We start from the raw sequence: 25,173 nt of genomic DNA, 5'->3' as shown, positions 1-25,173 counted from the left end.
TCTCAGAAGGCTAATTTATTATTTTATATTATATTTTATTAAAGAATACCATACTAAACTATACTAAAGAATACAGAAAGGATACAGACAGAAGGCTAAAAAGATAATAATGAAAACTCGTGACTCTCTCCAGAGCCCTGACACCACTTGGCCCTGATTGGCCAAAGAGTGAAAACAACTCACATCAGAATCCAATGGAACAATCACCTGTGGGTAAACAATCTCCAAACACATTCCAAAGGAGCAAAACGCAGGAGAAGCAAATGAGGTAAGAATTGTCTTCCTTTTCCACACTCCACATATGAGCACAACACAGGAGAAGCAAATGAGGTAAGAATTGTTTTCCCTTTTCACACTCCACATATGAGCACAACACAGGAGAAGCAAATGAGGTAAGAATTGTTTTCCTTTTTCTCTGAGGCTTCGCAGCTTCCTAGGAGAAAAATCCCGGGCAAAGGGAATTTCCAGAGAATGTGAGTGTGACAGGGCAGTGTTGGTGCAACAGTGAAGGTGGCCCAGGAAAAATGGCACTGAGATTGTGACACTGTGTCCTGTCCCTCCATCCCTTGTAAAAATCTCTCTCCACCTTTCCTGTGGCTCCTTCAGGCCCTGCAGGGCCACACTGAGGTCACCCCAAAGCTTCTCCTCTCCAGGCTGAGCTATCTCAATTCTTTCAGCCTTCCTCCATCCCTCTGATGATCCTGGTGCCTCCTCTGGGGTTTCTCCAACACCTCCAAGTCCTTCCCATGCTGGGCACACCCAGGGAAGCCACTCAGAACTCCCTCCTCTGCACCAGCCTGTCCAGAATTCCTCTTTTACCAAACCCCAGCACTGGGAACCCCCCACTCCACCTGACACCACGACCTGAGCTGGGTGTGAGAGCCCAGCCCACCCCTGTGCATGAATTTCCTGTGGTTGGAGTCCCTCAGGCCCAGGAAACCTCTCAGAGCAGCAAATCCCAAATCTGCCCAGTGGTGGTTTCACAGAATGAGCCTGCAGTGCCTCACTTACAAGGCTAATTTGTTTCTAAATATGTTCTTCTTTTTTTTTTAATTTTATTTTATTAGAATCAGCTCAAGGGTTTGCCTGGTCTCAGTGCTGTTTAATGGGGATTAGTTTGAAGTGAAAAATGTGTTTTCCATTTGTCTGAGAACGGCACAACAGGGAGCAGAGCCCTGGAGATTATTGAGAGCGTTGGGTGGTTCTGGGAGGCCAAAGGCCAAGTGGCTGCAGCTCTCAGTGCAATAATCCCCTGGAAAAGCAGGCCTGGGGTGTCTCCTGGTGCAGTTATGGGATGGAAATGGCAGCTCGTGCCCGAGCTGGGGATTATTGGCTGGGAGTCCCTAATGCAGCAGGGAATGGCCTGCACTCCCCTGTTCCCCAGTGCCCCTCACTCCCCACACCACGGATTTGGTGATTCCCTCACTCCTGATAACGAGCCACTCGTTATTATAATGTAAAGTGGGAATGGCTGAAAATAAAGATTAAATTCAACAATTACAGCTATTCTTTTAGGATTTCATTTCTGATGTTTTGTTTCTAAACATGTTCTTTTTTTTTTTTTAATTTTATTTTATTAGAATCAGCTCAAGGGTTTGCCCGGTCTCAGTGCTGTTTAGCAGAAATGAAATCCTAAAAGAAGAGCACAAACCACCCAAGAAGGGGAATATGTTAATGACCAACTGATCTCTGCCTGTGCAGCTTAATGACACAAATAAATAATTACTCTGTTAAATGCTGATTTTTGCAACTGCTTGGCACCTAAGGGAACAAGCAGTGACAGGATATTTAAACACCCCAGGGTATTTAAAGAGCTCATCAGTGGCACACAGAATTCCTCTTTGCTCTCAGGGAGGTCACCCTGCACAGGGTTTGTCTGCTCAGCCCTGTCTGTGATGTGTGGGAGATTGAAGTCTTGGCATTAATTAAATGATTTGCCAACAGAGGAACTCTCTGCCTTGTTTAATCTCTATTTATTCACTTCTCTGTGGCTGCTAAACCTTTTCCCTGCCTGCAGGGCTGAGGCACAGGAAGGATGCTGAGCAGCCCAAACATTTCTAAAATCACACACACACGCACCATACAAGACAAATATGAATTTTTCTGGAGAATCTTCCCACCTCAGCACCCTGAAATAAAGGGTTGGGATCTGCTGGGCCTGCAGCATCCCTGTGATCCTCAATCCTCCCTTGGATGTTTGCAGTTGGAGCCCCAGCCTGATTTATCCACACAATAAAATTACTCCTGCTGTTTCTTTCCTCGATCCCAGCTCTCTGCTGCCTGCATTTCTTGGGACAGGTTTGAATGCTGTTGGTGACCTTGTGAAAAACACTTCTTCATTATGAAAAGCAGGTCAGAAATCCCCCTGGGCACCGTGAAAATGCCTCACCTGCAATTCCTCAAATAGTTTCCACTGCTGTTAATCCCTTGGGGTGTGCGAGGTCCTGCACATGGCTGCTCACTGAATAGATATCATCTGGGGGCAGCTGGATGCAACATTTTGGCACCAAACAGCCCGGATATAGGACACCTAGAAGAATTATTTGTGGGTTTATCAACACCCTGAGTGATTTCCTGGGAGGTACATTCATTCAGTGACACCAGTTGAGGGTTTTGTCTCCTCCTCTCAAAGGTCTGAAAAAATCCCAATGTGGGTATCAAGCCAAGCCTGGGGATAACAGTGTCAGATGTCCCTGGAAAATGTGGATTTATGTGTTATCCACTCCTGAAAAATATGGATTTATGTGTTATCGACTCCTGAAAAATGTGGATTTATGTTGTTTCACCCACTGGTGTTTTCTCCTGGGAAAGGTGTCTGAACTCCTTGCACAGAGTCAGGAATTCCCTATGGAGAAAGGCACCAAAATGAGGTTGTTTAAAGGAAAAAAAAAAAAAGAAAATAAAAAAAAGAAAATAAAGCTTGTGAAGACGTGGCAGCCTGGCCACAGGAAAGTTGCTGCTTTGTGCTATTTGCTTGTTTAATAAAAACAAACCCTTTAGATAACAGCCCATTTACAAGATCTCATTACAGCCCAACTAAAAAAAAATCAGATTATGGTGATGTGTTATGCAAACAGCATTTATGAATACTTATAAAAAGGAATTTGGCTACTCAATGTTGCCTCTTCATGGCAGGTAAATATAATTTGCATTTTTATATGTGGGTGAGCACCAGGGCTGGCCACAGTGGTGTGAAACCTGGAGCTGACCCCAGGCTCCTTTTTCAGCTCTGTACAGAAAAGGAATTTACTAATTTATAACATTTTCCACCCACCAGATATGCCAAAGAATTAGAAAAATTAAAAACAGGCAGGTGAAAGGGAAAGGAAACATCTCAGCAACTATTTGTGAAGGGGTGAGAGCATGAAAAGAGAGGGTGAAAACTTTTTAAAGTATTTTTTGGGCTGCAAGAATCTGCAGAGAGAAATGAGAGGGGTGACAGGTGTCAGGATATTTGAAATTTTAACCAAAGCATCAGAAAATGCAGCGCAGAGCCAGGGCAGCAGTGAGGGGAGCTCTTGCTGCGGTTCAGAGCTGGGTTTGAATCCCACCCGCGATGGATGAACAATTTTTTATTTTATTTTGCAGCTGTCAATGAAGGAGAAGGGAGAGTTTCCTGCAGAGTGAAATCTCCCTTGCAAGGTGAGGAATGCACTGGAGCCAAGTCCAGGGTCACATTCCTGAGCTTCCCTCGTGTTGTGCTTGGCCTGGGGCTTCCTCCAGCCACAGCTGCCCCGGGGCCAGCACAGAACCAGCCTGGTCTGCCCAATAAAGTCAATTTATTGTGCTGCTTTCCAAAATAACAGCTCCTGCCCTGGCACTTGGAAAGCCAGGAAGGCACACAGGAAAACACAGCCTAAAACTATATTTTTATTTTCATTTTTATTTTATTTTTATTTTATTTTTATTTTTATTTTTATTTTTTATTTTTATTTTTATTTTTATTTTTATTTTTAGTTTTAGTTTTAGTTTTAGTTTTAGTTTTAGTTTTAGTTTTATTTTTATTTTACTTTTAATTTTAATTTTTATTTTTATTTTTATTTTATTTTTATTTTTATTCTTATTTTTATTTTATTTTTATTTTTATTTTTATTTTTATTTTTAATTTTATTTTTATTTTTATTTTTATTTTTATTTTTATTTTTATTTTTATTTTTATTTTTATTTTTATTTTTATTTTTATTTTACTTTTAATTTTTATTTTTATTTTTATTTTTATTTTATTTTTATTTTTATTCTTATTTTTATTTTATTTTTATTTTTATTTTTATTTTTATTTATTTTATTTTATTTTATTTTATTTTATTTATTTTATTTTTATTTTTATTTTTATTTTTATTTTTATCTTTATTTTTATTTTTATTTTTATTTTATTTTTATTTTTATCTTTATTTTTATTTTTAATTTAATTTAATTTCATTTTTTGTTTTAATTTTAATTTTAGGTGGTGGTTATTATTATTATTATTATTATTATTATTATTATTATTATTATTATCATTATCATTATCATTATCATTATCATTATCATTATCATTACTAGTACTAGTACTATTACTATTATTATTATTATGGCTACAGGAAGAGCTGCATAAAAGGCTCTGACAATGCAGCACAGTTTGGCATTCCAGTTTCACTTCATTAATTGTTCTTGCTTTTTTTATTATTATTTAATGAAGAACTCTCACCCCAAAATAGACTGTTTCCATAAGAAAGCACAAAGATTGAACTGAAAATAAAAAATCATTAATCATTTCATGGAGATCTGTGGAAATACAACAGCAAAAGTGGAGATGAAGAGTGTAAGAAGTACAAATAAAAATATAAATATTCTCCCTTCCACAGAAATATTGCATTATTTTATAAGTGTCAGTTTCAGGCAGAGGGGCTGCTGTGTTATCTGCTCTGAGATGATCTTGGTGACATTTTTATGATTTTTATGTCCCCTCCTGCTTTGGAGTTCTCCAAATTTGTCTTGGCCACAAACAGGAGGCTGCTCTGTGGTAATTAAGCTGTTTCAGAATCATCAATTTTTTTTTATTTTATTTTATTTTATTTTATTTTATTTTATTTTATTTTATTTTATTGCATTTTATTGCATTTTATTGCATTTTATTGCATTTTATTGCATTTTATTTTATTGCATTGTATTTATTTATTTATTTACTTATTTAATTTAATTTAATTTAAATTAATTTGTATTGTATTTTATTTGAAATAAATTTTAAACCACATTTTATTCAATTATATTTTGTTTAATTGGGGTTTTTTCCCAAATCAGAGATGCATCCTTGCATTCCATGTAGGACTGGAATAAGGGTTGACACATTCCTCCAGAACCCCAAATATTAATCAGACATAAATTTGGTTGGAGCTGTGCAAATTTCAGATGGACAAAAATCGAGATGGAGAATGGTGAAAAAAAAATTCACTCAGCATTTCGGAAAGTTGAACAGTGACAAAAAGTGGTGGCTGCAGGAGAAAATGCTTAAAGGGTTTATTTGGGGTTTCTGTAATGCTTGAATGCCCCTTGCCTGTGCAAAAGCAAAACCATTGTTGGTTTTCCACCCAAAAATTTGTGAATTTTAGTCGGGTTCCCTGCTGGATTCTGGAGTTCTCAGGTTCCAGCTTACACAACAGCAAAGCCTCGATGCAGGGCAGGTTTTCATGCCCGAAATGGAAGTTAAATAAGGCTTTGCCTGGAGCAGACAAAACAAGAAGATCCGTAGACTAACTGGAAACGTCGAGATTTGAAAATTACCTGATAGGAAAAGGGAGGGGAGTGGGATCAAAGACGTCCCAGGGAATGCGAAATTCCTTCAGAGCGCTTCCTGTGCTCTCTGTTTTGTTAACCAAGGTAGGATTAGGTTTCAGCTGCCAAAAGAAATAACATTTGGAGATTTTTTTTTGGTCTGGGGAAGTGGGATAGAAAGATTTAAGACAGCTTTTTCCGTGCTGTTTGCTTTTTGTCAAGCGGTCAAGTGGAGTTATTGTTATTAATTTGTATTGCAGAGCCACCAGAGTGGGGCTGGGTTTCCAGGGTACCTGGGGCTGTAAAATGCCCAGGCAGGGACTGGTGTCACCTCACAGGACCCAGGGTGGCACCAGGGCAGGCACAAAAGGGAATTTTGTCCTCTCCTCTCTCCCGGGTCAGGGCAGAGCTGGCATGAAAAGAGTCAAACCTGCCTTTTTTTAGCTAAATACAAACCCACCTTGGATTTAGGCACATTTCACCTCAGACCAACTCATTCCTGTTCAATCCTTTAGATTTTGGGTTCTCTACTTTCTTATCCAACTTCAGACATGGTCCCTGTGCAGGGATTGCAGGAACCAGACCCAGAAATCCAAATGGTTTAAATTCATCTTCAAGTACCTGAATTAATCCTCGATAAACAGCCTGAACATGATGGGAAAAGGGAAAAGCAGGAGGTGGGACCATCCTGAATGGTTCAGAGACCATTCTCCAATGCTGCAGAGCTCCTGGGTAGGGATGAAGGTTGTGCTCCACCCTCACCTTCCTCCAGGTATCTTTTCCTCCCTGGGAAGTTGTGTATTTCCATCAGTCCTTTCACTGAGATCACCCAGTCCAGCTGTGCCATTTACATTCATCCTGCACCTTGGATTTTTTCTCTCTGCTCTTGGGTAAAGTGAATTCTAGAAGAAAACTTCTTGCTCAGGCAAATTCCACCAGCACAGAAAAGGACACGGTCTGTGACTTCCACAGAAAATGAGATTGCAGTTCTTGTGAAGGCTGGAAGTCCTTACCTTAATCTCATGCTAATCTAGAAACAAAACACTTACAGGAAAAAAAAAATAGACTCTACTACAAATCTGAACCTGTTTATTCAGAAGTTGTCTATCAGTGGCTAACTCCAAATCCAATCTCATGGGTAAATATTTGCAGAACCATTTGAATGATGAAGGGTTTTTATTACCTAGGAGAATTTCCTGCTTCATGCCTTTGAGAGCCTCACCTGGATGTGCAGGGTGGCCCCAGGTGCCTGCCCTGTGTGTCCCAGCTGGGAAGGGGCTGCTGAGGACCAGGTTGGGTGTTCCTGATGCCTCAGGTTTTGGCTTTTCTATGTTCCAGGTTCTGTGCTGCTTCAGTGTGCGGGGCTGGGCTCACATCAGGGCATGCTGAGCTCTGTGCACAGAGCAGGGAGACAAAACAATTCCTGCTCCAGCTGGGCACCAAGGACAAATGATCCAAATCTCAGCCCAGGAGCACAAACCCCGTGGGCTGGAGAGAGAAAAACAAGCAGGGTGGGACTGGATGGGCTAAAGCTGGGATGGGACAATGAACTGCAAGGTGCAAATGGAGCAGAGCTGATCCCAGGGACAGACCCCGTGCCCGGCCGTGCATTTTGGGGCCATTTTGGTTCACCTTGGGTTCATTTTGGGAACATTTTGGGTTCATTTTAGGTTCAGTTTGTGACCATTTTGGTTCACCTTGGGTGCAGCCCTGGCTGGGCTCTTGTGCTGCCCAAGGTGGATCCATGGAGGAGATGCTTTGAATAAATCCCTGCTTTATTCTGTGACTCTGCCCAGCCTCTGCTGCAGCTCAGCCTTCTCAAGGCATCAGAACAACCCCAATTCTCTCAGCCTTTCCTCACAGGAGCAGAGTTCCACACCCCAAATCAAGTCAGTGACTCTTCCCTGCACTCTCTCCAAAGCTGATTTTTAAAATTCTCCGCCAAAACACCCAACCTGAAGCTTAAATCAGCACTCACAGAATCACAGAACTGGGTTGGAAGGGACCTTAAAACTCATCTCATTCCAACCCCTCCCATGGGCAGGGACACTTTCCCTCAGCTGCCGATATCAAATCCATATCAATCCATTTTTCATCCCGAGTTCACCCCAGGCCCCAGAACTGCCTGCAGATGAAGTCCAGAGCTGTGCAGCCACTCTCAGGCTGCTGTCAGTACATTCTGTGGTGGCACTCGAGGGCACTGCTTTGTTCTGTAACCCTGCCCAGCCTCTGTTCCAGCTCAGCCTCCCCAAGGCACCGCTCCCTCCTCAAGATGCCCCTCGGCGCTCGCTCCCAAGGACCTGAGTCAATGTTTAACCCGAGTCTCTGGAGCTCACAGCTCCTGCCTTCCTTTATTATTAACCCAGGCCCTGTTTTCCTGCACAGCTGCTGGCAGGAGACACAGAGGAGGCTCCAGAGAACTCCCTGGTGGCAAAGGTAAAGCTCCTTTTGTGTCCTTTCCATTCCTGCACGGGGCAAGGCGGCTGCACATTCCTGGGTCTGCTCTTCTCTTGGGGCAGAACAGCCTGGCAGCAGCCAGCTTGGCTTTGTTGGGTCTTTTAAATTAAATCCCTGCATAAATCCAGCTGATTCCATCCTAATTTGGCCCAGATTGAAGTGTCAGTATCCATCGTTAAAGAGTTTGCACTGTGAATTTATTTATTCCTTGTTACACTCTTTTCCATTTGTTGCCGTGTTGTTTTAATTTCTTCTAAGATTTCTGATGTTTATATTTTCGTAATGAAGTTTCTTACGCTCTTTTACGTAAAAAAATATTGGTTTCACATTCCTCTCTAGAGAAGGAGAAATTTAATAGACTTTTAGTTTGTCCAGTGTCATTGGAGAGGTGGCACTTTCATCCTCCAATCCATTGTCACTTTTGAAAATCTATAAATGTTAAAGTCAGAAAATAAACTTCCCTTCTTCTTACCTTAGAATTCCAGCGCCCACATCATTTTATTTCATGTCCTATTGCAACATCCATTGCTTTTTTCTCCACACCAACAGCCTTGTCTCCGTAACTGGTTCTTTCTCTCCTAAGAATTTTTATCTTTTCATGTTTTATACTCAAATTCTTGTCTTCTTCTCCCCGTGGAGATGCAGGACTGCACTAGGGAAAATCTCCATTTCCATCAGTCCTTTCACTGAGCTCACCCACCCAGCTGCACCATTTACATCCCTCCAGCACATTTGGTTTTTTCTCTCTGCTCTTGGGTAAAGTGAATTCTAGCAGGAAACTCCTTGCTGAGGCAAATTCCCTCGGCACAGCCCAGAAAAGGACAGGGACACTCATTTCACATTGGCTCTGATTGCTGTGTCAGTGTGGGGGGAATACTTGTTTTAAAACTTGTTTTTAAATAATGAGTATTTGTTTTTAAATCACCAATATTTATTTTTAAATAATATTTCATGTGTGTGCTATGTGGGTGCTCAAAACTGGTCTGCAGAGGGAAGGATTCACATGCTAAAATGTATATTTTTTATTTGTTGTGACATAAATTGACATGGAAAATAATAGAATGGAACTTTAGCTGAAGTAGAGCAAGAAAGGAAATTGGAATGATGATTGAAAGTTTAAACAGGTACTTGCAGAAATTTCATTCAGAATGTTGGTGATCATTTTGTTGTGTAACAGACAAATATTATGCATTTTTGAAAACGATAATATTGTATATAAACTAAAACTACAACATTTTGTATAGAATATAATTTATATAGAATATGCTATATTATATAATGTAATATTTTATATAGATTTATAAATATAAATATTGTATATTTTATATATTTTATATATTATATTTTTACATATTGTTTTATATATTGTATATTATTATATAAAAATATTTTAGTATATACTATATATATTATATGATATACATAATTTTAACAGAAACAAGGTTTAAAAAATTAGTAAAAGGACCAAATCTTTCCTGTCTCCAGCTGCTCTGAATTCCATTTTTCTGTGTGAGTAAATCCTGTAGGATGTGTGTGATCCCCAGGAAGGCAGAGAAATCTCAGCCCAATTCACCCTTTGGGGAGTCCTGAGTGCATTCTCCTCTCTATCCTCTGTCTGGTGAGGAAAATTCTGATTTTTTTGAGTCCAGCCCCAGCTGTTTATTTAAGGGCCCCATTTTCAAAGGGATGATAATGTGGCCAATGGATATTTCCAAACCTTCCACCACATCTAGAGAGGTTCAGTCCCCCACTGCAAAATCCTGGAATGAATGGGAGCATTGGTGGTATAAATTATTATTTATTGGAATATTGTCACTAGAGGTCCGAGTGACCCTGAAAATCTAAATCATAACACCGAAAAGATAAATGAAGAGTTGCCTGATTTGAGGAAATGGAAACCTTGGCTATGAATTAAGCGAGAAGCTTTGAACCCCTTTCTACAATGGCCAGATTCAGATGCTGCAATTTACCCAAAGATTAGGAGATAAACAAGCAAAAAAAAAAAAACCAAAAAACAGAATAAAACACAAACATGGCCTCTGAAAGAATGGGGGAATTGGCAAAGTGGTAAAGAACTTTGTGTCTGTTCAAAGGTGACCTGGGTCAGCGGAGAATGAATTTGTCATGGTTTTTTATCAGGAGTTTAATGTTTGTTAAGAGCCCAGAGATTTCTCCATTTCCTGAGAGTTTTTTTCTCCCCAAGCTGGCAATTCTACAAAGCATAAATTGGACTTTAAAGGAATTTGCTCGTTCTGGGTGCCACGAAATGCAAATACAGATGATGGCGTCCAAAGGGCAAGGAGAGCTTTGATGATCCAGACCTTGTCAGGGAGCCAGGGAGAACTGGCACCCTCAGGAGAGGACACTGCCCGCTGGGCAGAGCACACACGCCCCAGCAAGGGACAGGGACAAGCCTTTTCTCCTGGGTCATCCCTCAGGCCAGCCCTGTGCCTCGTCTCAGCTCCACGGCTGAAGGGGTTTAGTAAAAAAAAAGTGAAAAAAAAGGAGCTTCCCAGAGGGATCTTCTGGAGAAAAAACGAGGGAAGGGAGAAGTGGTTTAATTCCTATTTTCCTCATATTAAAAGCAGACAAACTCCTCGTGCCCCTTGTGCCTGAGTTAACTTCTGGCTCGGATGGTGTGGGAGCAAAATTCCCAGTCCAACGGGATCTGGAGATGTGGAGGAGTTTTGGTTTGTCGGTTGGTTGGGGTTTTTCCACTGTTTTTGGGATTTTTTGGGTTGTGTGTGAGAGCCAGCAGCAAGATTCCCAGTCCAATAGGAGCTGTAGATGTGGAGGGGGTTTAGTTTATTGGTTGGTTGGGGTTTAGTTGGTTTCTGGGATTTTTTGGGTCAGGTGTGAGATCCAGCAGAAAAATTCCCCATTCAGCAGGACCTAGAGATGTGGATGGGTTTGGTTCATTCGTTGGTTGGGGTTTAGTTGGGTTTTTTGGGAGTTTTTGGGCTGGGTCTGAAAGCCAGCAGCAAAATTCCCCACTCCAGTAAGAACTGGAGATGTGGAGGGGTTTTGGTTCATTGTTTGGTTGGATTTTTGGGATTTTTTGAGTTGTTTTTTAGGCAAGCCAGTCCCCAAACCATGCTGCTGATACTGAATGATACGATATATCAGATTTTACTTTATTTTCCTTCTGGACATAGGAACAGAGAGCAGAAAAACCTCATTTTCCAGCAGCACTGCCCCATCCAAGCTCAGTGCCATTATCCTGACAATAAATAGCTTTAACTTTCTTAGAGAAAAAAGTGCAAAGTAGGAACTGGTTTTTATTCCTCACTCCAGCTGATTTCCCACATAATTCCACGGCACAAGCCTCCTTTGTGTCCCAGCAATCAGCCTTAAAACACACAGATAATAACAGAAACACATCCCATGATATGATCAGGGTTTATTTTCCAGCATCTAATGATGTTAAAATAAATGGAATTACGTTGCTTTTCCTTTTTTTTTTTAAAGTCAGTAAATTCCCAAAGAGGATTTGTCCCATTTCTACAATGTGCTTAAGGACTTAGAACTCTCGATCAAATGCAGATTTATTATGGGCATGAGGGCTGGCATGTGGCAGCCTCTGCTCAGAGCTGCTCAGGGCCTTTCTGTTCTGCTCCAGGAGGGTTTTTTTCCCCTCTTCATTGTGATTCCTCAGGCCAGATGTGGCCTTTTGCAGGGTTGGGGTTTTTTTTAATTGTTCAGAAAAAGTGATAAACGCTTTACAACAAAGAGCAAGGAGAGGTGGGGATGTGGAGCTGGAAAATGTCACTCTACTGGGAAGGTTTTCCTTGTTTTTTTTTTTGAGGATATTCCCACTGAGTTGGGTGGGCGCTGGGTGAAATCTCAGCTCTGTGTCTCTGGCTCTCCCCTGTGCACAGGAGCTCCAAAAATCCCTGCAGGAATTCAGAGCCAGGAGCGCTCCCCGCTCCGTCCGAGGGTGAAGCACCCTTGGCACCTCTGGGTGGTGGAAAGCAGGAGAATTAAAGCTTTTAGTGAGGGATTGAGCAGCCTGAGCTGTGTCTGTTTGGTTTTCTGGCTGTGCAACCAAGGACGGGCTGCCCTTGGTCCCAGGACTCCTGGGTGAGCAGGCAGCGATTGTTGGAGTGCTCAGGGAAGGCACCTGAGGCTTTTACAGCCCTTATCTGATAGCCCAAATCAGATCCCATCACCAAACCGACAAAGCATTAAATTATTCTTGTGTTTTGAAACACAGAATAAATAAAATGCAGAATATCGGTGTAGATAAGATTGTCTCACACCCTTCTGGAAGCCACTGCAATGCACAGAATACACAACACTGAATACACAACATTTAGAGATCTTAAAAATTAGGGGTTTTAAAGTGCACCAAGATGGGATTGGAGCACATGAAATGTTGAGTTTTTGTGCTCATGCTGTGAGGGTGCTTTGTGTGGCAAGAACATTTCCCTGCTCCTGTTTCTCAGCCCTTCTTGTTGGAGTTTTCTTTTAAATTCTTAATCTACTCTGCACAATTCTTTGCTTTGTTCGGCACAAAGATTTGAAAGTTGCCAAAAGTAAATGACAAACTACCAGAGGAACAGAAATCCAGGCCTTTAAGCAATCTTTTCCACCAATGTTTAGAAGTTCCCTCTCTCCTGGGATGAACTTTAAGATCCCTTCCAACCCAAACCATTCCATGATTTTATGAAACAGTCTCAGCCCAAAATTAATTATTAATGTTCAAGAGATATGTCTTGGACAAATTAATTCCAGCCTTCATTAAACCAAATAATGATTTTATTAAATTACCAGATTAGATCCACAGATTAAATGTCTTCTAAGTTTTCTTCTGAAATAACTCAATGAACAGAAATATGTTTAAAATATTTTTTAACCAATACTTTACTGGAAATAATTTCCAGGTAATCTTTTCTGCAGAAAAAAAGAGCACCTTTTCTACCTTTTCTCTGTATTCCTTTAGTGCTGATGAAAGGGCTTAGCAAGAGCATTCAGAGAGAGGATTTGCCAGTCGGGGCCTTGGGCACATTTTCAGAACTCAGACACTTCCACCTTGTCTTTCATTGCCGGCTCGAATTCCCCAAATCCTCTTAGGTTAATTTGTTTTCCAGCCCCAGCCCACAGGAAACCTGAACGGCGAGAAGGGTTTTTTGTTTTTTGTGTCGCTCTGCGGGGCGGGGGCTGAGCTGCTCCCTGGGGCCGGGGGATGCAGGGGATGCAGGGGATGCAGGGGATGCAGGGGATGCAGGGGATGCCGGGGGATGCAGGGGATGCAGGGGATGCAGGGGATGCCGGGGATGCCGGGGGTGCCGGGGGGTGTCGGGGGATGCCGGGGATGCCGGGGATGCCGGGGGTGCCGGGGGTGCCGGGGGATGCAGGGGGGTGTCGGGGGATGCCGGGGGATGCAGGGGATGCAGGGGATGCAGGGGATGCAGGGGATGCCGGGGGATGCCGGGGGATGCAGGGGGTGCAGGGGATGCCGGGGATGCCGGGGGATGCAGGGGATGCTGGGGATGCCGGGGGATGCCGGGGGAATGCCGGGGATGCCGGGGGATGCCGGGGATGCAGGGGATGCAGGGGATGCCGGGGATGCCGGGGGATGCAGGGGATGCAGGGGATGCAGGGGATGCCAGGGGATGCCGGGGATGCTGGGGATGCCGGGGATGCCGGGGATGCTGGGGATGCCGGGGATGCAGGGGGTGCAGGGGATGCAGGGGATGCCGGGGGGTGCCGGGGGATGCCGGGGGATGCAGGGGATGCCGGGGATGCCGGGGGATGCCGGGGATGCAGGGGATGCCGGGGATGCCGGGGGATGCAGGGGATGCCGGGGATGCAGGGGATGCCGGGGGATGCAGGGGATGCAGGGGATGCAGGGGATGCCGGGGGATGCAGGGGATGCCGGGGGGTGCCGGGGGATGCAGGGGATGCCGGGGGATGCAGGGGATGCCGGGGATGCAGGGGATGCAGGGGATGCCGGGGGATGCCGGGGGATGCCGGGGATGCCGGGGGATGCCGGGGGGTGCCGGGGGGTGCCGGAGTTTCGCTCCAGCGCTGCCGGAGCCGCTCCCGCTCGGGGCTGCGGAGCCGCCGTGGTGCTGAAGGGATAGCGCCGGAGCGCCCGTGCCCGTCCCGCGTCTGTCCGTGTCCATTCATGTCCGTTCGTGTCCATCTGTGTCTGTCTGTGTCCATCCCGTTTCCATTCATGTCCATCCCGTTTCCATTCATGTCCATCCATGTCGATCCGTGTCAATCCTGCACCCGTCCCGTGTCCATCCTTTGTCCATCTGTGTCCATCTGTGTCCATCTATGTCCATCCGTGTCTATTCTGTGCCTGTCTGTGTCCACCCGTGTCCATCCTGGGTCCATCCGTGTCCATCTCTGTCCATCTCTGTCCATCTCTGTCCATCTCTGTCCATCCATCTCCATCCCGTGTCCATCCCACACCTTTCCCGGGTCCATCTGTGTCCATCCCATATCCATCCGTGTCCATCTGTGCCCATCCCGTATCCATCTGTGCCCATCCTGTATCCATCTGTGTCCCATCCCATATGTGACCCGTGTCCATCCTGTGTCCATCCTATGACCATCCATCTCCATCCCGTGTCCATCCCACACCTTTCCCAGGTCCATCTGTGCCCATCCCGTATCCATCTGTGTCCCATCCCATATGTGACCCGTGTCCATCCTGTGTCCATCCCATGTCCATCCCATTTCCAGCCCGTGTCCATCTATGTCCATTCGTGTCCATCCTGTGTCCATCCGCGTCCATCCCTGTCCATCCATGTCCGTCCATGTCAATCCCGTGTCCATCTATGTCCATCCCATGTCCATCCTGTGTCCATCCTGTGTCTGACCCATGTCCATCCCATGTCCATCCCATGTCCATCCCGTGTCCAACACACCTGCCCCACACCTGACCCCACCTCCTGCCCTACTTCCCAGTCATTTCCCACCAAGGGAAGCAGTGCCCAAGTGCTCCAACGCTGCTTTCTGGAACAAAAGTTCTTCAGAACAACATTCCTGCCCCAAAGCTGCTTTTAGGATAGACTTACAGGAGTGTGGAGGTTGGAAAAGACCTCTGAAACCTCTGAGTCCAACCATTAACCCAACAGCTCCTTTGCCATCTCCCTCAGCCTCTCCTGGTGCTCCAGACCCTTCCCCACCTCAATTGTTCTTTTTTGGGGTCACTCCAGCACCCCAATGTCCATGGATAATATCCACTGTGCTCCATGGAGCTCAGCTTCTCCTCCCTTGTGAAAAACACGGATTTTAAACACCAGGAGTCCTTCATGCCCCCAGCACAGACAATGTCCACAGACAATGTCCACTATGCTCCATGGAGCTCAGTTTCTCCTCCCTTGTGAAAAACACTGAGATTTTAAACCCATTTTTAAACACCAGGAGTTCTTCATGCCCCCAGAATTGCGCTCTTGAGCTCCTTTGCCAAGAATTCATGTCCAACCTGAACTGCCTCAGCTAATGAGGTGGGACACACGTTGGCCTTGGTGCTGACCTGCTGCAGGCGGGTGTTGGCTGTTGTTGAACAGCTGCCCCAGAGGGAAATCCACCCCCACGTTGTGTTTGGGGTTGTAAAGTTTCCAACCGTGCTGGGGGAACAGCAGAGCCACGGAGCTGCTCTGAATTATTCACCATGTTCAGTCACACAGAACAAGGACATAAAGGCAGGGGTCAGGCGCTGGCTGGGCAGGGACAGGGGCACAGGGCACCCCCAGGGCATGGGCTGCTGCTGAGACCTTCATTAGCATTTTATTAATTAGCAACTGCCCTCTGGCATGTACAACCGCCTGCATCCAGACAGCTCAAAAATCGTGTAACCCCCACCTGCAGAGGCTGGGCACGGGCAGTGGGAGGTTGTGGGAGAGATCTGCAAGGAATGCAGGACCTGGAATTGTGGGTGTTGGGGAAAATTCAGAATTTTTCTTACTCAAATGCTTTTGGAAAAAACCCAACATTCTGTTCCTCAGTAACACCTGAGAATAGGGACCAGGGGTTCAGTAGGACCCAGGGGTCAGCTCTGAGGCTGGCAAGGGCTGGGCTATTTCTATTTATCAATATCCCATTTCAATCCCCTGTTGAATATTTAGGATTTCCAAGCCAATATATTTGTTGGTAAAATTTCAGAATTTTTCTTACTCAAACACTTTTGGAAAAAACGCAACTTTCTGATTCTAATACCTGTATGACCAAGGGGTCAGCTCTGAGGCTGGCAAGGTCTGAGCTATTTCTATTTATCAATAACCCATTTCAATCCCCTGTTGAATATCTGGGATTTCCATGGCAAAATATTTGTTGGTAAAAATTCAGAATTTTTCTTGCTCAAACACTTTTCAAAAACCCCAACTTTCTGTTCTTCAGTATCACCTGTAGGACCAAGGGGTCAGCAAGGGCTGGGCTATTTCTATTTATCAATAACCCATCTGAACTCCCCACTGAGGGCTGAATATTTAGGATTTCCGTGCTAACATATTTCTGAGCCCCTCTTGCAACCAGACTGGGGCTTGTCAGCTGATCCAGGGGTGCTGGAGGTGGCAGCTGAATTTATTCAAGCAATCACATTCTCCTTGCCAAGGCTAATGCCCATGAATGGGGAGCCAGAGTTGACAGGGATTCCATCCCCATGAACATGGATAATGTTCCAGCCCTGGAGAGCAGCATTTAATTGATGAGTGGGATTATATTTACACAGCAATTATAACAAAGTCAAGGTTGGCTTTCTGGGAAAAGCTATTTACTTTATCCTCGCTGCCTGGTTGTCCAGGAAAGCTTTTCCTTTATGGAGGAGCACAAAAAAAAAAAAAAAAAAAAAAATAAAAGAAAAATGAGAGCAAATGCACTCAGCTCTTTTCATAGCCTGCAAATAGCCCATGAAGGCACCCCAGGAGCCACACTGGGGTTGCCTTGGTTACCTCCATTAATTTACTCCACTCTAACAGGGATGCTGATTGTTTACCCACTGAGGAATTAATAGTCAGGCCCTGCTATCCTCAGATGGCTGCTCAGGGCCAATGTAAAATGAATAAGGGCTCATTGTAAATCCCTAAAATGGATAAGGGCTCATTGTAAATCCCACATGAGTCAATGGGCAGCTCTGTCCCCGCTCCCTGCAGAGCTGGAATCAGCCAGCCCCGCTGCCATGCCCTGAGATATGGAATTTTTTGTCCTCAAGGCACCTCTGCAAGGTAAGGTAAAGGCACAGACTCAGGTCAGGGATGGAAAGCTGGGGAGGTGACCTCAGAATCACCCAAAAGTCCTGGTCCTCGCTGTCCCTGCAGTCTGGGTTTGTCCCCATGGGCAGTGGGATGTGCAGAGGGGGAAGGAGCCTGCCTGGGGTTTGTCCAGCCTGGAGCTGGAAACTGGGAGGGAATTTCACATCTTGTGTGGTCACAGAGACCAGCAGCTGCATTCAGGTGCCTTTTGATGGGGCCTAGCTGGAATTAGGGAATGGAATTAAAAGGGTTGGGAAAAAGAGGGTGGTGAGGAGCTCAGAGCATCCCTGACCTCTGGCAAGGTGAGCAGAAATGTGCAGGAGAGGCCCAGAGAGCACCTGCAGAACCTGGGGGAGAAGAGCTGGGGTCAGCAGCAAAGCCCAGTGCCACACTCATCCTTCCTCACGGACAGACACTGGGAATCCTGACATTCCCAAATACAACCATTAATCCTGACATTCCCAAATACAACCATTAATCCTGATATTCCCAAATACAACCATTTATCCTGACATCCCAAAGGGTCAGGAACATTTGTCCTGACATTCCCAAATGATGAGGAACATCTATCCTGACATCCCAAACAGTCAGGAACATTTGTCCTGACATTCCCAAATGATGAGGAACATTTTTTCTGACGTTCCCAAATGGTCAGAACCATTTCTCCTTCTCTTCAAGTCTGAATTCAGTAGGGTTTAGATCCATCTCAGTTACTGCAGAGGAGGAATATCCCTACAATTATCCTGTGCCAGAGACAGGGAAAACCACCTGAGTGTCTTGAGCTTTTTACCACAAAAAGAGCTTTTTTCCCCCCTCTTAGCCCAAGCTAAGTCCTGGCATGAAAATTTTCTCCTCAGTTGATATTAGAATTAACTTGTTGACATCATTAGCAGAGCTCATAATAGATAGCTGAACTGCTCTGATATTTATCTTTAGGTTAACAGCCCTTGAGACTCCAGAGGCAAATTAGTAAAAAAGCAAAGGCTCTTTATTAGTAGAACTTAATTTAACAGTATTCAAACTTCATTAAGGAGTAAAAACAAAAAGCTCCTTCTTAATGCAGTCTTGCTTTATAAAGTATGGAATAAGAATATTAGATTAGTTTGATCCTGGTTCCTATTAAGCACCACAGTAGATGAGAATGCACAAATTCCCTCCCTGAGCTGGGACTCTGGCATGTCAAATCAGAGCCCAGGTGCTCCACAACCCATTTCCTTTCCTCGGTGTTTTATGTTTCCTAACCCTGTAATTCTTCCCCAGGAAACCAGCAGAAATCTTAATTTCTTCTCCCCCCTCCTTGCCCCAAGTAACAGCTCTGGTGATTTAAACAATCAAGCACATGTTCCTACACTGTCTGCACCTCCTGCTCGCCAGAAACGGGGATGTGGGGAGGGAAACCGTGGAGGAAAGGAAAGGAAATGACATTTAGCTTTTCCAGCTGATAAATAAGGGCTCTATTCAGCTGCAGTAATCTACACCCTCCCCTAGAGATCCACTTAATGTAATACCTAAGGGCTCAGGTAATTTCACATTATTTCCATGCTGGCCAGCTGATTTCTTGGTGAATTATTCAGTCCCTGTGCACATGGAAAAGGACTGGAGCACTCCTGCCATTCCCAACACCCTGAACAACCTCTCAGATGTGCCAGAGGCTCTGTGACACCCCCAGGCCCACCAACAATGGGATTTTGTGCTGATTTTTGTGGGACCACCACTCTGTGAGCTGCTGTTCTCTGCAGGGAGCTCTCCCTGCCCACTCCAACACTCAGCACCTGCAGATTTTATGGGATTGAAAGAGAGTTTGGGATTGGAATGGGTGGAAATTCAGAGCAACAGCCTCAGCCAGGTCACAAAAAGGGTTCTGCAGGTGTTTGCTGGGGTTTGAGGTGATGGGTTGGGATCAGTGGCCACTGCAGGATGGGCTGAGGGATCCACAATCTAAAGGATAAAATTTGGGGAATTAATTGTGGTTTTTCCCCTTTCTCCCTTTGCAATACACAGATGGCTCCAGTGCCTGGAGCAGCCCAAGGAACCTGTGGAGAAAAGGGATGTGTGCAGGCACCGAGGGAGGGAATGAGGGAACACAGATCCCCTTGGAACATGGGATTTATCTGAGTGTCAGGAAAATTAATCCACAAACACCAGAGGGTTCAGTCCATACATAGATACAGATATATATGTAAAAAAATTATATATAAAATGAACTTAGATTGGAAAGAGTCCTTGGCTCTGTATTTGGAAATTGCTTATATATATACATATATATAAATGTAGATAGATAGATAGATAGATAGATAGATAGATAGATAGATAGATAGATATGCACACAGACATATATATATCATATATATAGAGAGGTATATATCTATATATATATATATACACACATATATATGTATGTATAGATAACTACATATCTATATCTATATCTATATCTATATCTATATCTATATCTATATCTATATCTATCTAAAATGATCTTCGATTCACAGAGTCTCAGAGAAAGGGATTGAAAAGAGTCCTTGGCTCTGTATTTGGAAATTGCTTATATATACACACATATATAAATGTAGATAGATAGATAGATAGATAGATAGATAGATAGATAGATATACACACACACATATATATCATATATATAGAGAGGTATATATCTATATATATATATATATACATATGTATATATGTATAGATAACTACATATCTATATCTATATCTATATCTATATCTATATCTATATCTATATCTATATCTATATCTATCTAAAATGATCTTCGATTCACAGAGTCTCAGAGAAAGGGATTGAAAAGAGTCCTTGGCTCTGTATTTGGAAATTGTTTGTGTTCTTAGTGTAAAAGATTTTTTAGTTGGTCTTTTGGGGCAGTCATGGGATATTCTTGATCAGTGAGATCTAAGGTTTCTCTTTGTGGTCTGGATATTACTTTTCTTATAACTATATTTGATTAACTCTGAGGTATATTTGACTTTTGTTGTTGGTTTCTCTTCTTCAGCTCCTCTGTTCTGTGACTGACTTGCAGTTATCAGTTTTGGTTTTAGTTTTACTAGTCTCTAGGGATTTTGGAGGGCTTTTTTCCTTTTATTTCTTTGTTTTTGTTTTCTCTCTGAGGATTTTTATAGTTTGTTTATCTGTGTTTCTTCAGGGAGGTCTCGACTCTGCTAGGTGCCTTCCTCACAAGGGAAGATTTGTTTCACCTCTTTTCCTCTGTCATCTATTTGCAGACAGCAGTTTGAGTCATTTAATTTTCCACACATTAGCATTGATCCCCGGCCCTCTGAAACCATGGGAGTCCTGGCACTGCACCAAGGCATTTGGGATGAAATTCCTGCATTTTGAGACACGTTCCTTCCTCTTTGATTTTTTTTCCTTTAGGGAGTGCAGCTACCAGAACATTGCTACTATGATATTTTCTGAAAAATACTTTTGCCGGGATTTTTCTCCTGAGAAGCCTCAGAAAAGAAATGCAAACAATAATTATCTGATAGCTTGGAATGTGGGCTGGAGGTTGCTCCCCAACTGGTGCATCTTTGATTGGCTCCATGTGAATTGTTTTTAATTAATGACCAATCCCAGCCCAGCTGTGCCGGACTCTCTGAGTCTGTCACGGGTTTTTATTTTCTTCTTTTTTAGCCTTCTGTCTGTATCCTTTCTCTATAGTTTAGTATAGTTTTAGTATAATTTTAGTATATAATATAACACAATATAATATAATGCAATATAATACAATATAAGGCAATATAATGTAATATAATATAATATATAATATATAATATATAATATATAATATATAATATATAATATATAATATATAATATATAATATATAATATATAATATATAATATATAATATATAATATATAATATATAATATATAATATATAATATATAATATATAATATATAATATATAATATAATACAACATAATATAATATAATATAATATAATATAATATAATATAATATAATATAATATAATATAATAATAAATCAGCCTTCTGAAATCTTAGATTCTCATCTCTGACCTCATCCTGGGAACCCAACAACACCAGAGAACATAACAACCCAAAGTTTGCTGCAATTTTGCAATTTCTCTGATGCTGTAACAAGCTGTGCTCCCGGGGTTCATTATGAGGCTGTCTTGAAACTTGCTGGAGAAACAGGAAAAACAAGAAATCCGACCTCACTGCGGTGCTTAATTGAAGTGCATTTATTGACTGCTTTGAAGCTCTTCTAGCAACTGTGTTTGCTGAGAAATGAGGGCCCTTGGCTTTAATTCACCCTTAGCAGAAAGAAACCTGTCACACTCCAGGCATGGGCTGGGACTGGGATGGAAGCTGGAGATTTCCCTCTCCTGGTGATGCTGTTCAGCTTCTCTCCCCCTCCAGGAGTCCCATGAGGGATGGAAATGCCAGAGGCAAAGCAAGAGCATCGTGCTGGGCGGGTTTTCAGTGATTTCTTGGTGCCAGGGTAATCAATAAAGAGAACAAACCCCTTTGCTAAAAGATCTTAAAGATTCTTCAAGCTGCAAATCTTTTGAAGAGTCTGGATCTCCAACATCATAATGCTGAGGAGGGAGGACTGAGAAAAACCCAAATCAGTGCCCAGGGGAGCTGCAGTTGGATCTCTGCCGGGAAATCTCCCCTTGATACAGCACTGGCATGTGCTGAATGCCACCAAATTCTTATCCCCATCCTCCTGCACTGGGAATTCAGGCTGGAAATGCAGAAAGCAGCCGTGTGTGACCGTGCTGAGACCTGAAGAGCAGCTCCTCACCTCCCTCACAGGCAGTGGTGCCTCCAGCACCACCCCTGAGCTCTGAACTTTGCCCGGTTTGGTTTTGTCTGGATTCGAGGAACTGGTTCCGCTGGCAGCAGGGATTGCTGAGCTGTTTGTGTTGTCTCTGTGTCCATCTTCAGAGGGGAGCTGAGCACGGCTGAGAGCAGCTCCTGAGGAGAGAGGCAGGGTGGGAATGCAGGAGGGATGGAAATGAGTCCTGGAAGAGATGGAATTGATGGAGTCCATGGATGTGGCTCTCCCCTGGTGCAGGAGATAGAGCTGAGCTTGCAAAAAGCTCCTATGTCACACTGACTCTGTGTGAGTGATGCCTCAGGTTTGGCTTTTCTATGTTCCAGGTCCTGTGCTGCTTCAGTGTGTGGGGCTGGGCTCACATCAGGGCATGCTGAGCTCTGTGCACAGAGCAGGGAGACAAAACAATTCCTGCTCCAGCTGGGCACCAAGGACAAATGATCCAAATCTCAGCCCAGGAGCACAAACCCCGTGGGCTGGAGAGAGAAAAACAAGCAGGGTGGGACTGGATGGGCTAAAGCTGGGATGGGACAATGAACTGAAAGGTGCAAATGGAGCAGAGCTGATCCCAGGGAGAGACCCCGTGCCCGGCCGTGCATTTTGGGGCCATTTTGGTTCATTTTGGGACCATTTTGGTTCACCTTGGATGCAGTCCTGGCTGGGCTCTTGTGCTGCCCAAGGTGGATCCATGGAGGAGATGCTTTGAATAAATCCCTGCTTTATTCTGGAACTCTGCCCAGCCTCTGCTCCAGCTCAGCATCATGAGATGTGCTAGTTTCACCTGTAATCTAGCTCGTTATAATGTTAAATTAAACTTGCTGGGCATTTTTTCCAGAAGTTTTGGAACCCTTGTGGCTTTGCAGAGCTGTGACACCAGCACCATGAGGCAGGTAATGGAAGCCTCTGAATCCTCATTGTTCCAATTCAGGTGAAAATCTGAGCCAGAGGAGATGGGTTTCTATTCAAGGAGTCAGTGGTGCAAATTTATGCAAATGACAGTCGTTACTCTACTGTCCATTTGTTTTCCTGCTTGCTGGGTAAAGAAGAGGCAGCAACTCTACAGAGAGCAGGCCTGGAAATTGCAGATTTGTGCCCAAAGTGCCAACTTAAAAAAGCTTTAGAGACCCAAGGAGGCTGACTGTCAGTTCTTTTGGAGTTCGCAGGGGAGTGGGAGGGTAGAAGTTGTTTCACCAACCCCTTGGCTGCTCTGTTCTGGCATTTATTAGCAGAAAATCGTGCCATGGGTTGCCAGGAGCAAAACTCCATGGCCAGCAGGGCACAGGCAGCTCTGAATTAGTTTGACACATCTCTAATTAAGAATTTATTGATAAACCGGGGGGAAAAATCAGTGTCTGCATCTTGGTTCTAAAAGAATTGTAGTAGAGCATTCCCAGGGATGAGTTTTGCCCACCTGAGCCAGAACACCTGGAAAAGCCTCTGGAAGTGGAAGCTTTTCATACTGACCCCCTTTCTGTGGTCACTGTGAAAAACCTGTGTAAAAACTGTGTAAAATCCTCCCCCAGCTCTCTGGGACCCTCCCAGGGGACAGGGACAGAAGCTGAACTGGTCTTTGTGCAACCAAAACAGAGCAAATCAGGAATTTAAAATAACCCGCAGTGAGGGCAGATGAGCAGCACTGGGTTCTGAGGGAAAAAAAAAATCAGGTTTTTAGACACCTCTGGGTGACATTTATTCCCCAGAAATAATGGTGCTGGGATGCAAGGATAAAATCCAAGGCCCCTTTCCAGCCTGTCCTCTTGTCAGGGCTGCAATCACCGCTGGATCAGCTCTCAGGGAAATGGGGAAGGTTTGGGGTCAGGTCTGCTCCTGGTGTAAATCCTTTGGCTGCTTCACACTTCTTGCAAAGCAAACCTTGAACCTATCCTTTGGCTGCTTCACACTTCTTGCAAAGCAAACCTTGAACATTTTTGAGAAAAACCCTTGGAAAACTGCTGGGCTCCCCAAAGCAGCGTTTTTCTCACCAGCTCCAATGTGCTGAAAGGACAGGATTTTCTGTGAACTTTCCCCAAACAGTCTTGCCTTCTTTTTTCTTCTTTTTTTTTTTTTTTTTTTTTTTTTTTTTCCTTTTCTTTGAGAGGGGGAGGAGTTGTGTCTAAAAAAACAAACCCAACCTGTCGTTCTCAGCCCTGCCAACCTGTCAGTCCAGCCATGCAAGGAGAGAGAGACAGAGCCAGAGAAAGGAGGGAGTGAAGCAGGGATCCTTTGGAACCTCAGCAGGACACCCAGGTAAAGCCCATTCCTCACTTCCTAAATTACCCTTTTCCCTGTGTTTGTTCACATAAACAGAAATTCTGTTGCCTTAGAGAGCTCTGAACTAACAAAACACCCCGGGTGGGAACAACCTGCTCACGGTTCAGTTTTGAGTGCAACCTGGCAGCTCGATGGTTGTTGTTTGGAAACACGGTTTGAGTGGCTGGAATTCGCGTTAATTTGAATATTAAAGAGAGGCAGAGCTTGTTGGAGCCCATGCTTAGGGAGGGTGCTGAGCTGGGTAATTGCAGGGCTGAGCCAGGCTCTAAACACCGCGGGTCAAGGTGAGAACTCCTCAGAGAATGTGGGAAATGGAATTGTAGGAAATTTTTAAAGCTTGACATCGTGTGCATCTGTATGTACACTTTGAGATAAGAAATGCTGACTTAGAAATGCCATGGGATAGGACAGACATTGGTGAGAGAGAAGCGAAACTAGAAACAAGTTTCAGAGGATGGTCTTACAAATAGGATTAAATAGTTTAGAGAAATAGAACTGTGAAAGGTGCATTGTAGTAGGATCTGCATCAATCATTTTAGATTATTGGATTTAAAGCATTTGCAGCATGGGGTGGCTAAAGTTAATAGGCCAAGAAACACTTGTAGTGTATTGTAATTAAGAAATAATTGGCTTCTGATTGTGATAGTGTGAATTATAACATCT

The 25,173-nt window shown here is 43.8% G+C and overlaps 1 protein-coding gene across 7 annotated transcripts in view; it reads left to right on the top strand.

The window, feature by feature from the left end:
- Window positions 1-8,143: 8,143 nt before the first annotated feature.
- Window positions 8,144-25,173, top strand: part of KCNJ16 (potassium inwardly rectifying channel subfamily J member 16) — a 39,828-nt gene continuing 22,798 nt past the window's right edge. For 5 of the 7 annotated variants that reach the window (XM_059486005.1, XM_059486006.1, XM_059486007.1 and 2 more), the window contains exons 1-2: window positions 8,144-8,187; window positions 24,385-24,486. The gene's annotated coding sequence lies outside the window, so the exon portion shown is untranslated. Of the gene's footprint in view, window positions 8,188-24,337; window positions 24,487-25,173 lie in introns of all 7 variants that reach the window. The other 2 variants (XM_059486001.1, XM_059486003.1) reach the window with 2 other exon arrangements.

This window comes from Ammospiza nelsoni, chromosome 19, assembly GCF_027579445.1.
Source record: "Ammospiza nelsoni isolate bAmmNel1 chromosome 19, bAmmNel1.pri, whole genome shotgun sequence".
Taxonomy (NCBI): Eukaryota; Metazoa; Chordata; class Aves; order Passeriformes; family Passerellidae; genus Ammospiza; species Ammospiza nelsoni.
Note: the sequence above shows the minus strand (reverse complement) of the source record. Positions and strands in the feature narration are given on the sequence as shown.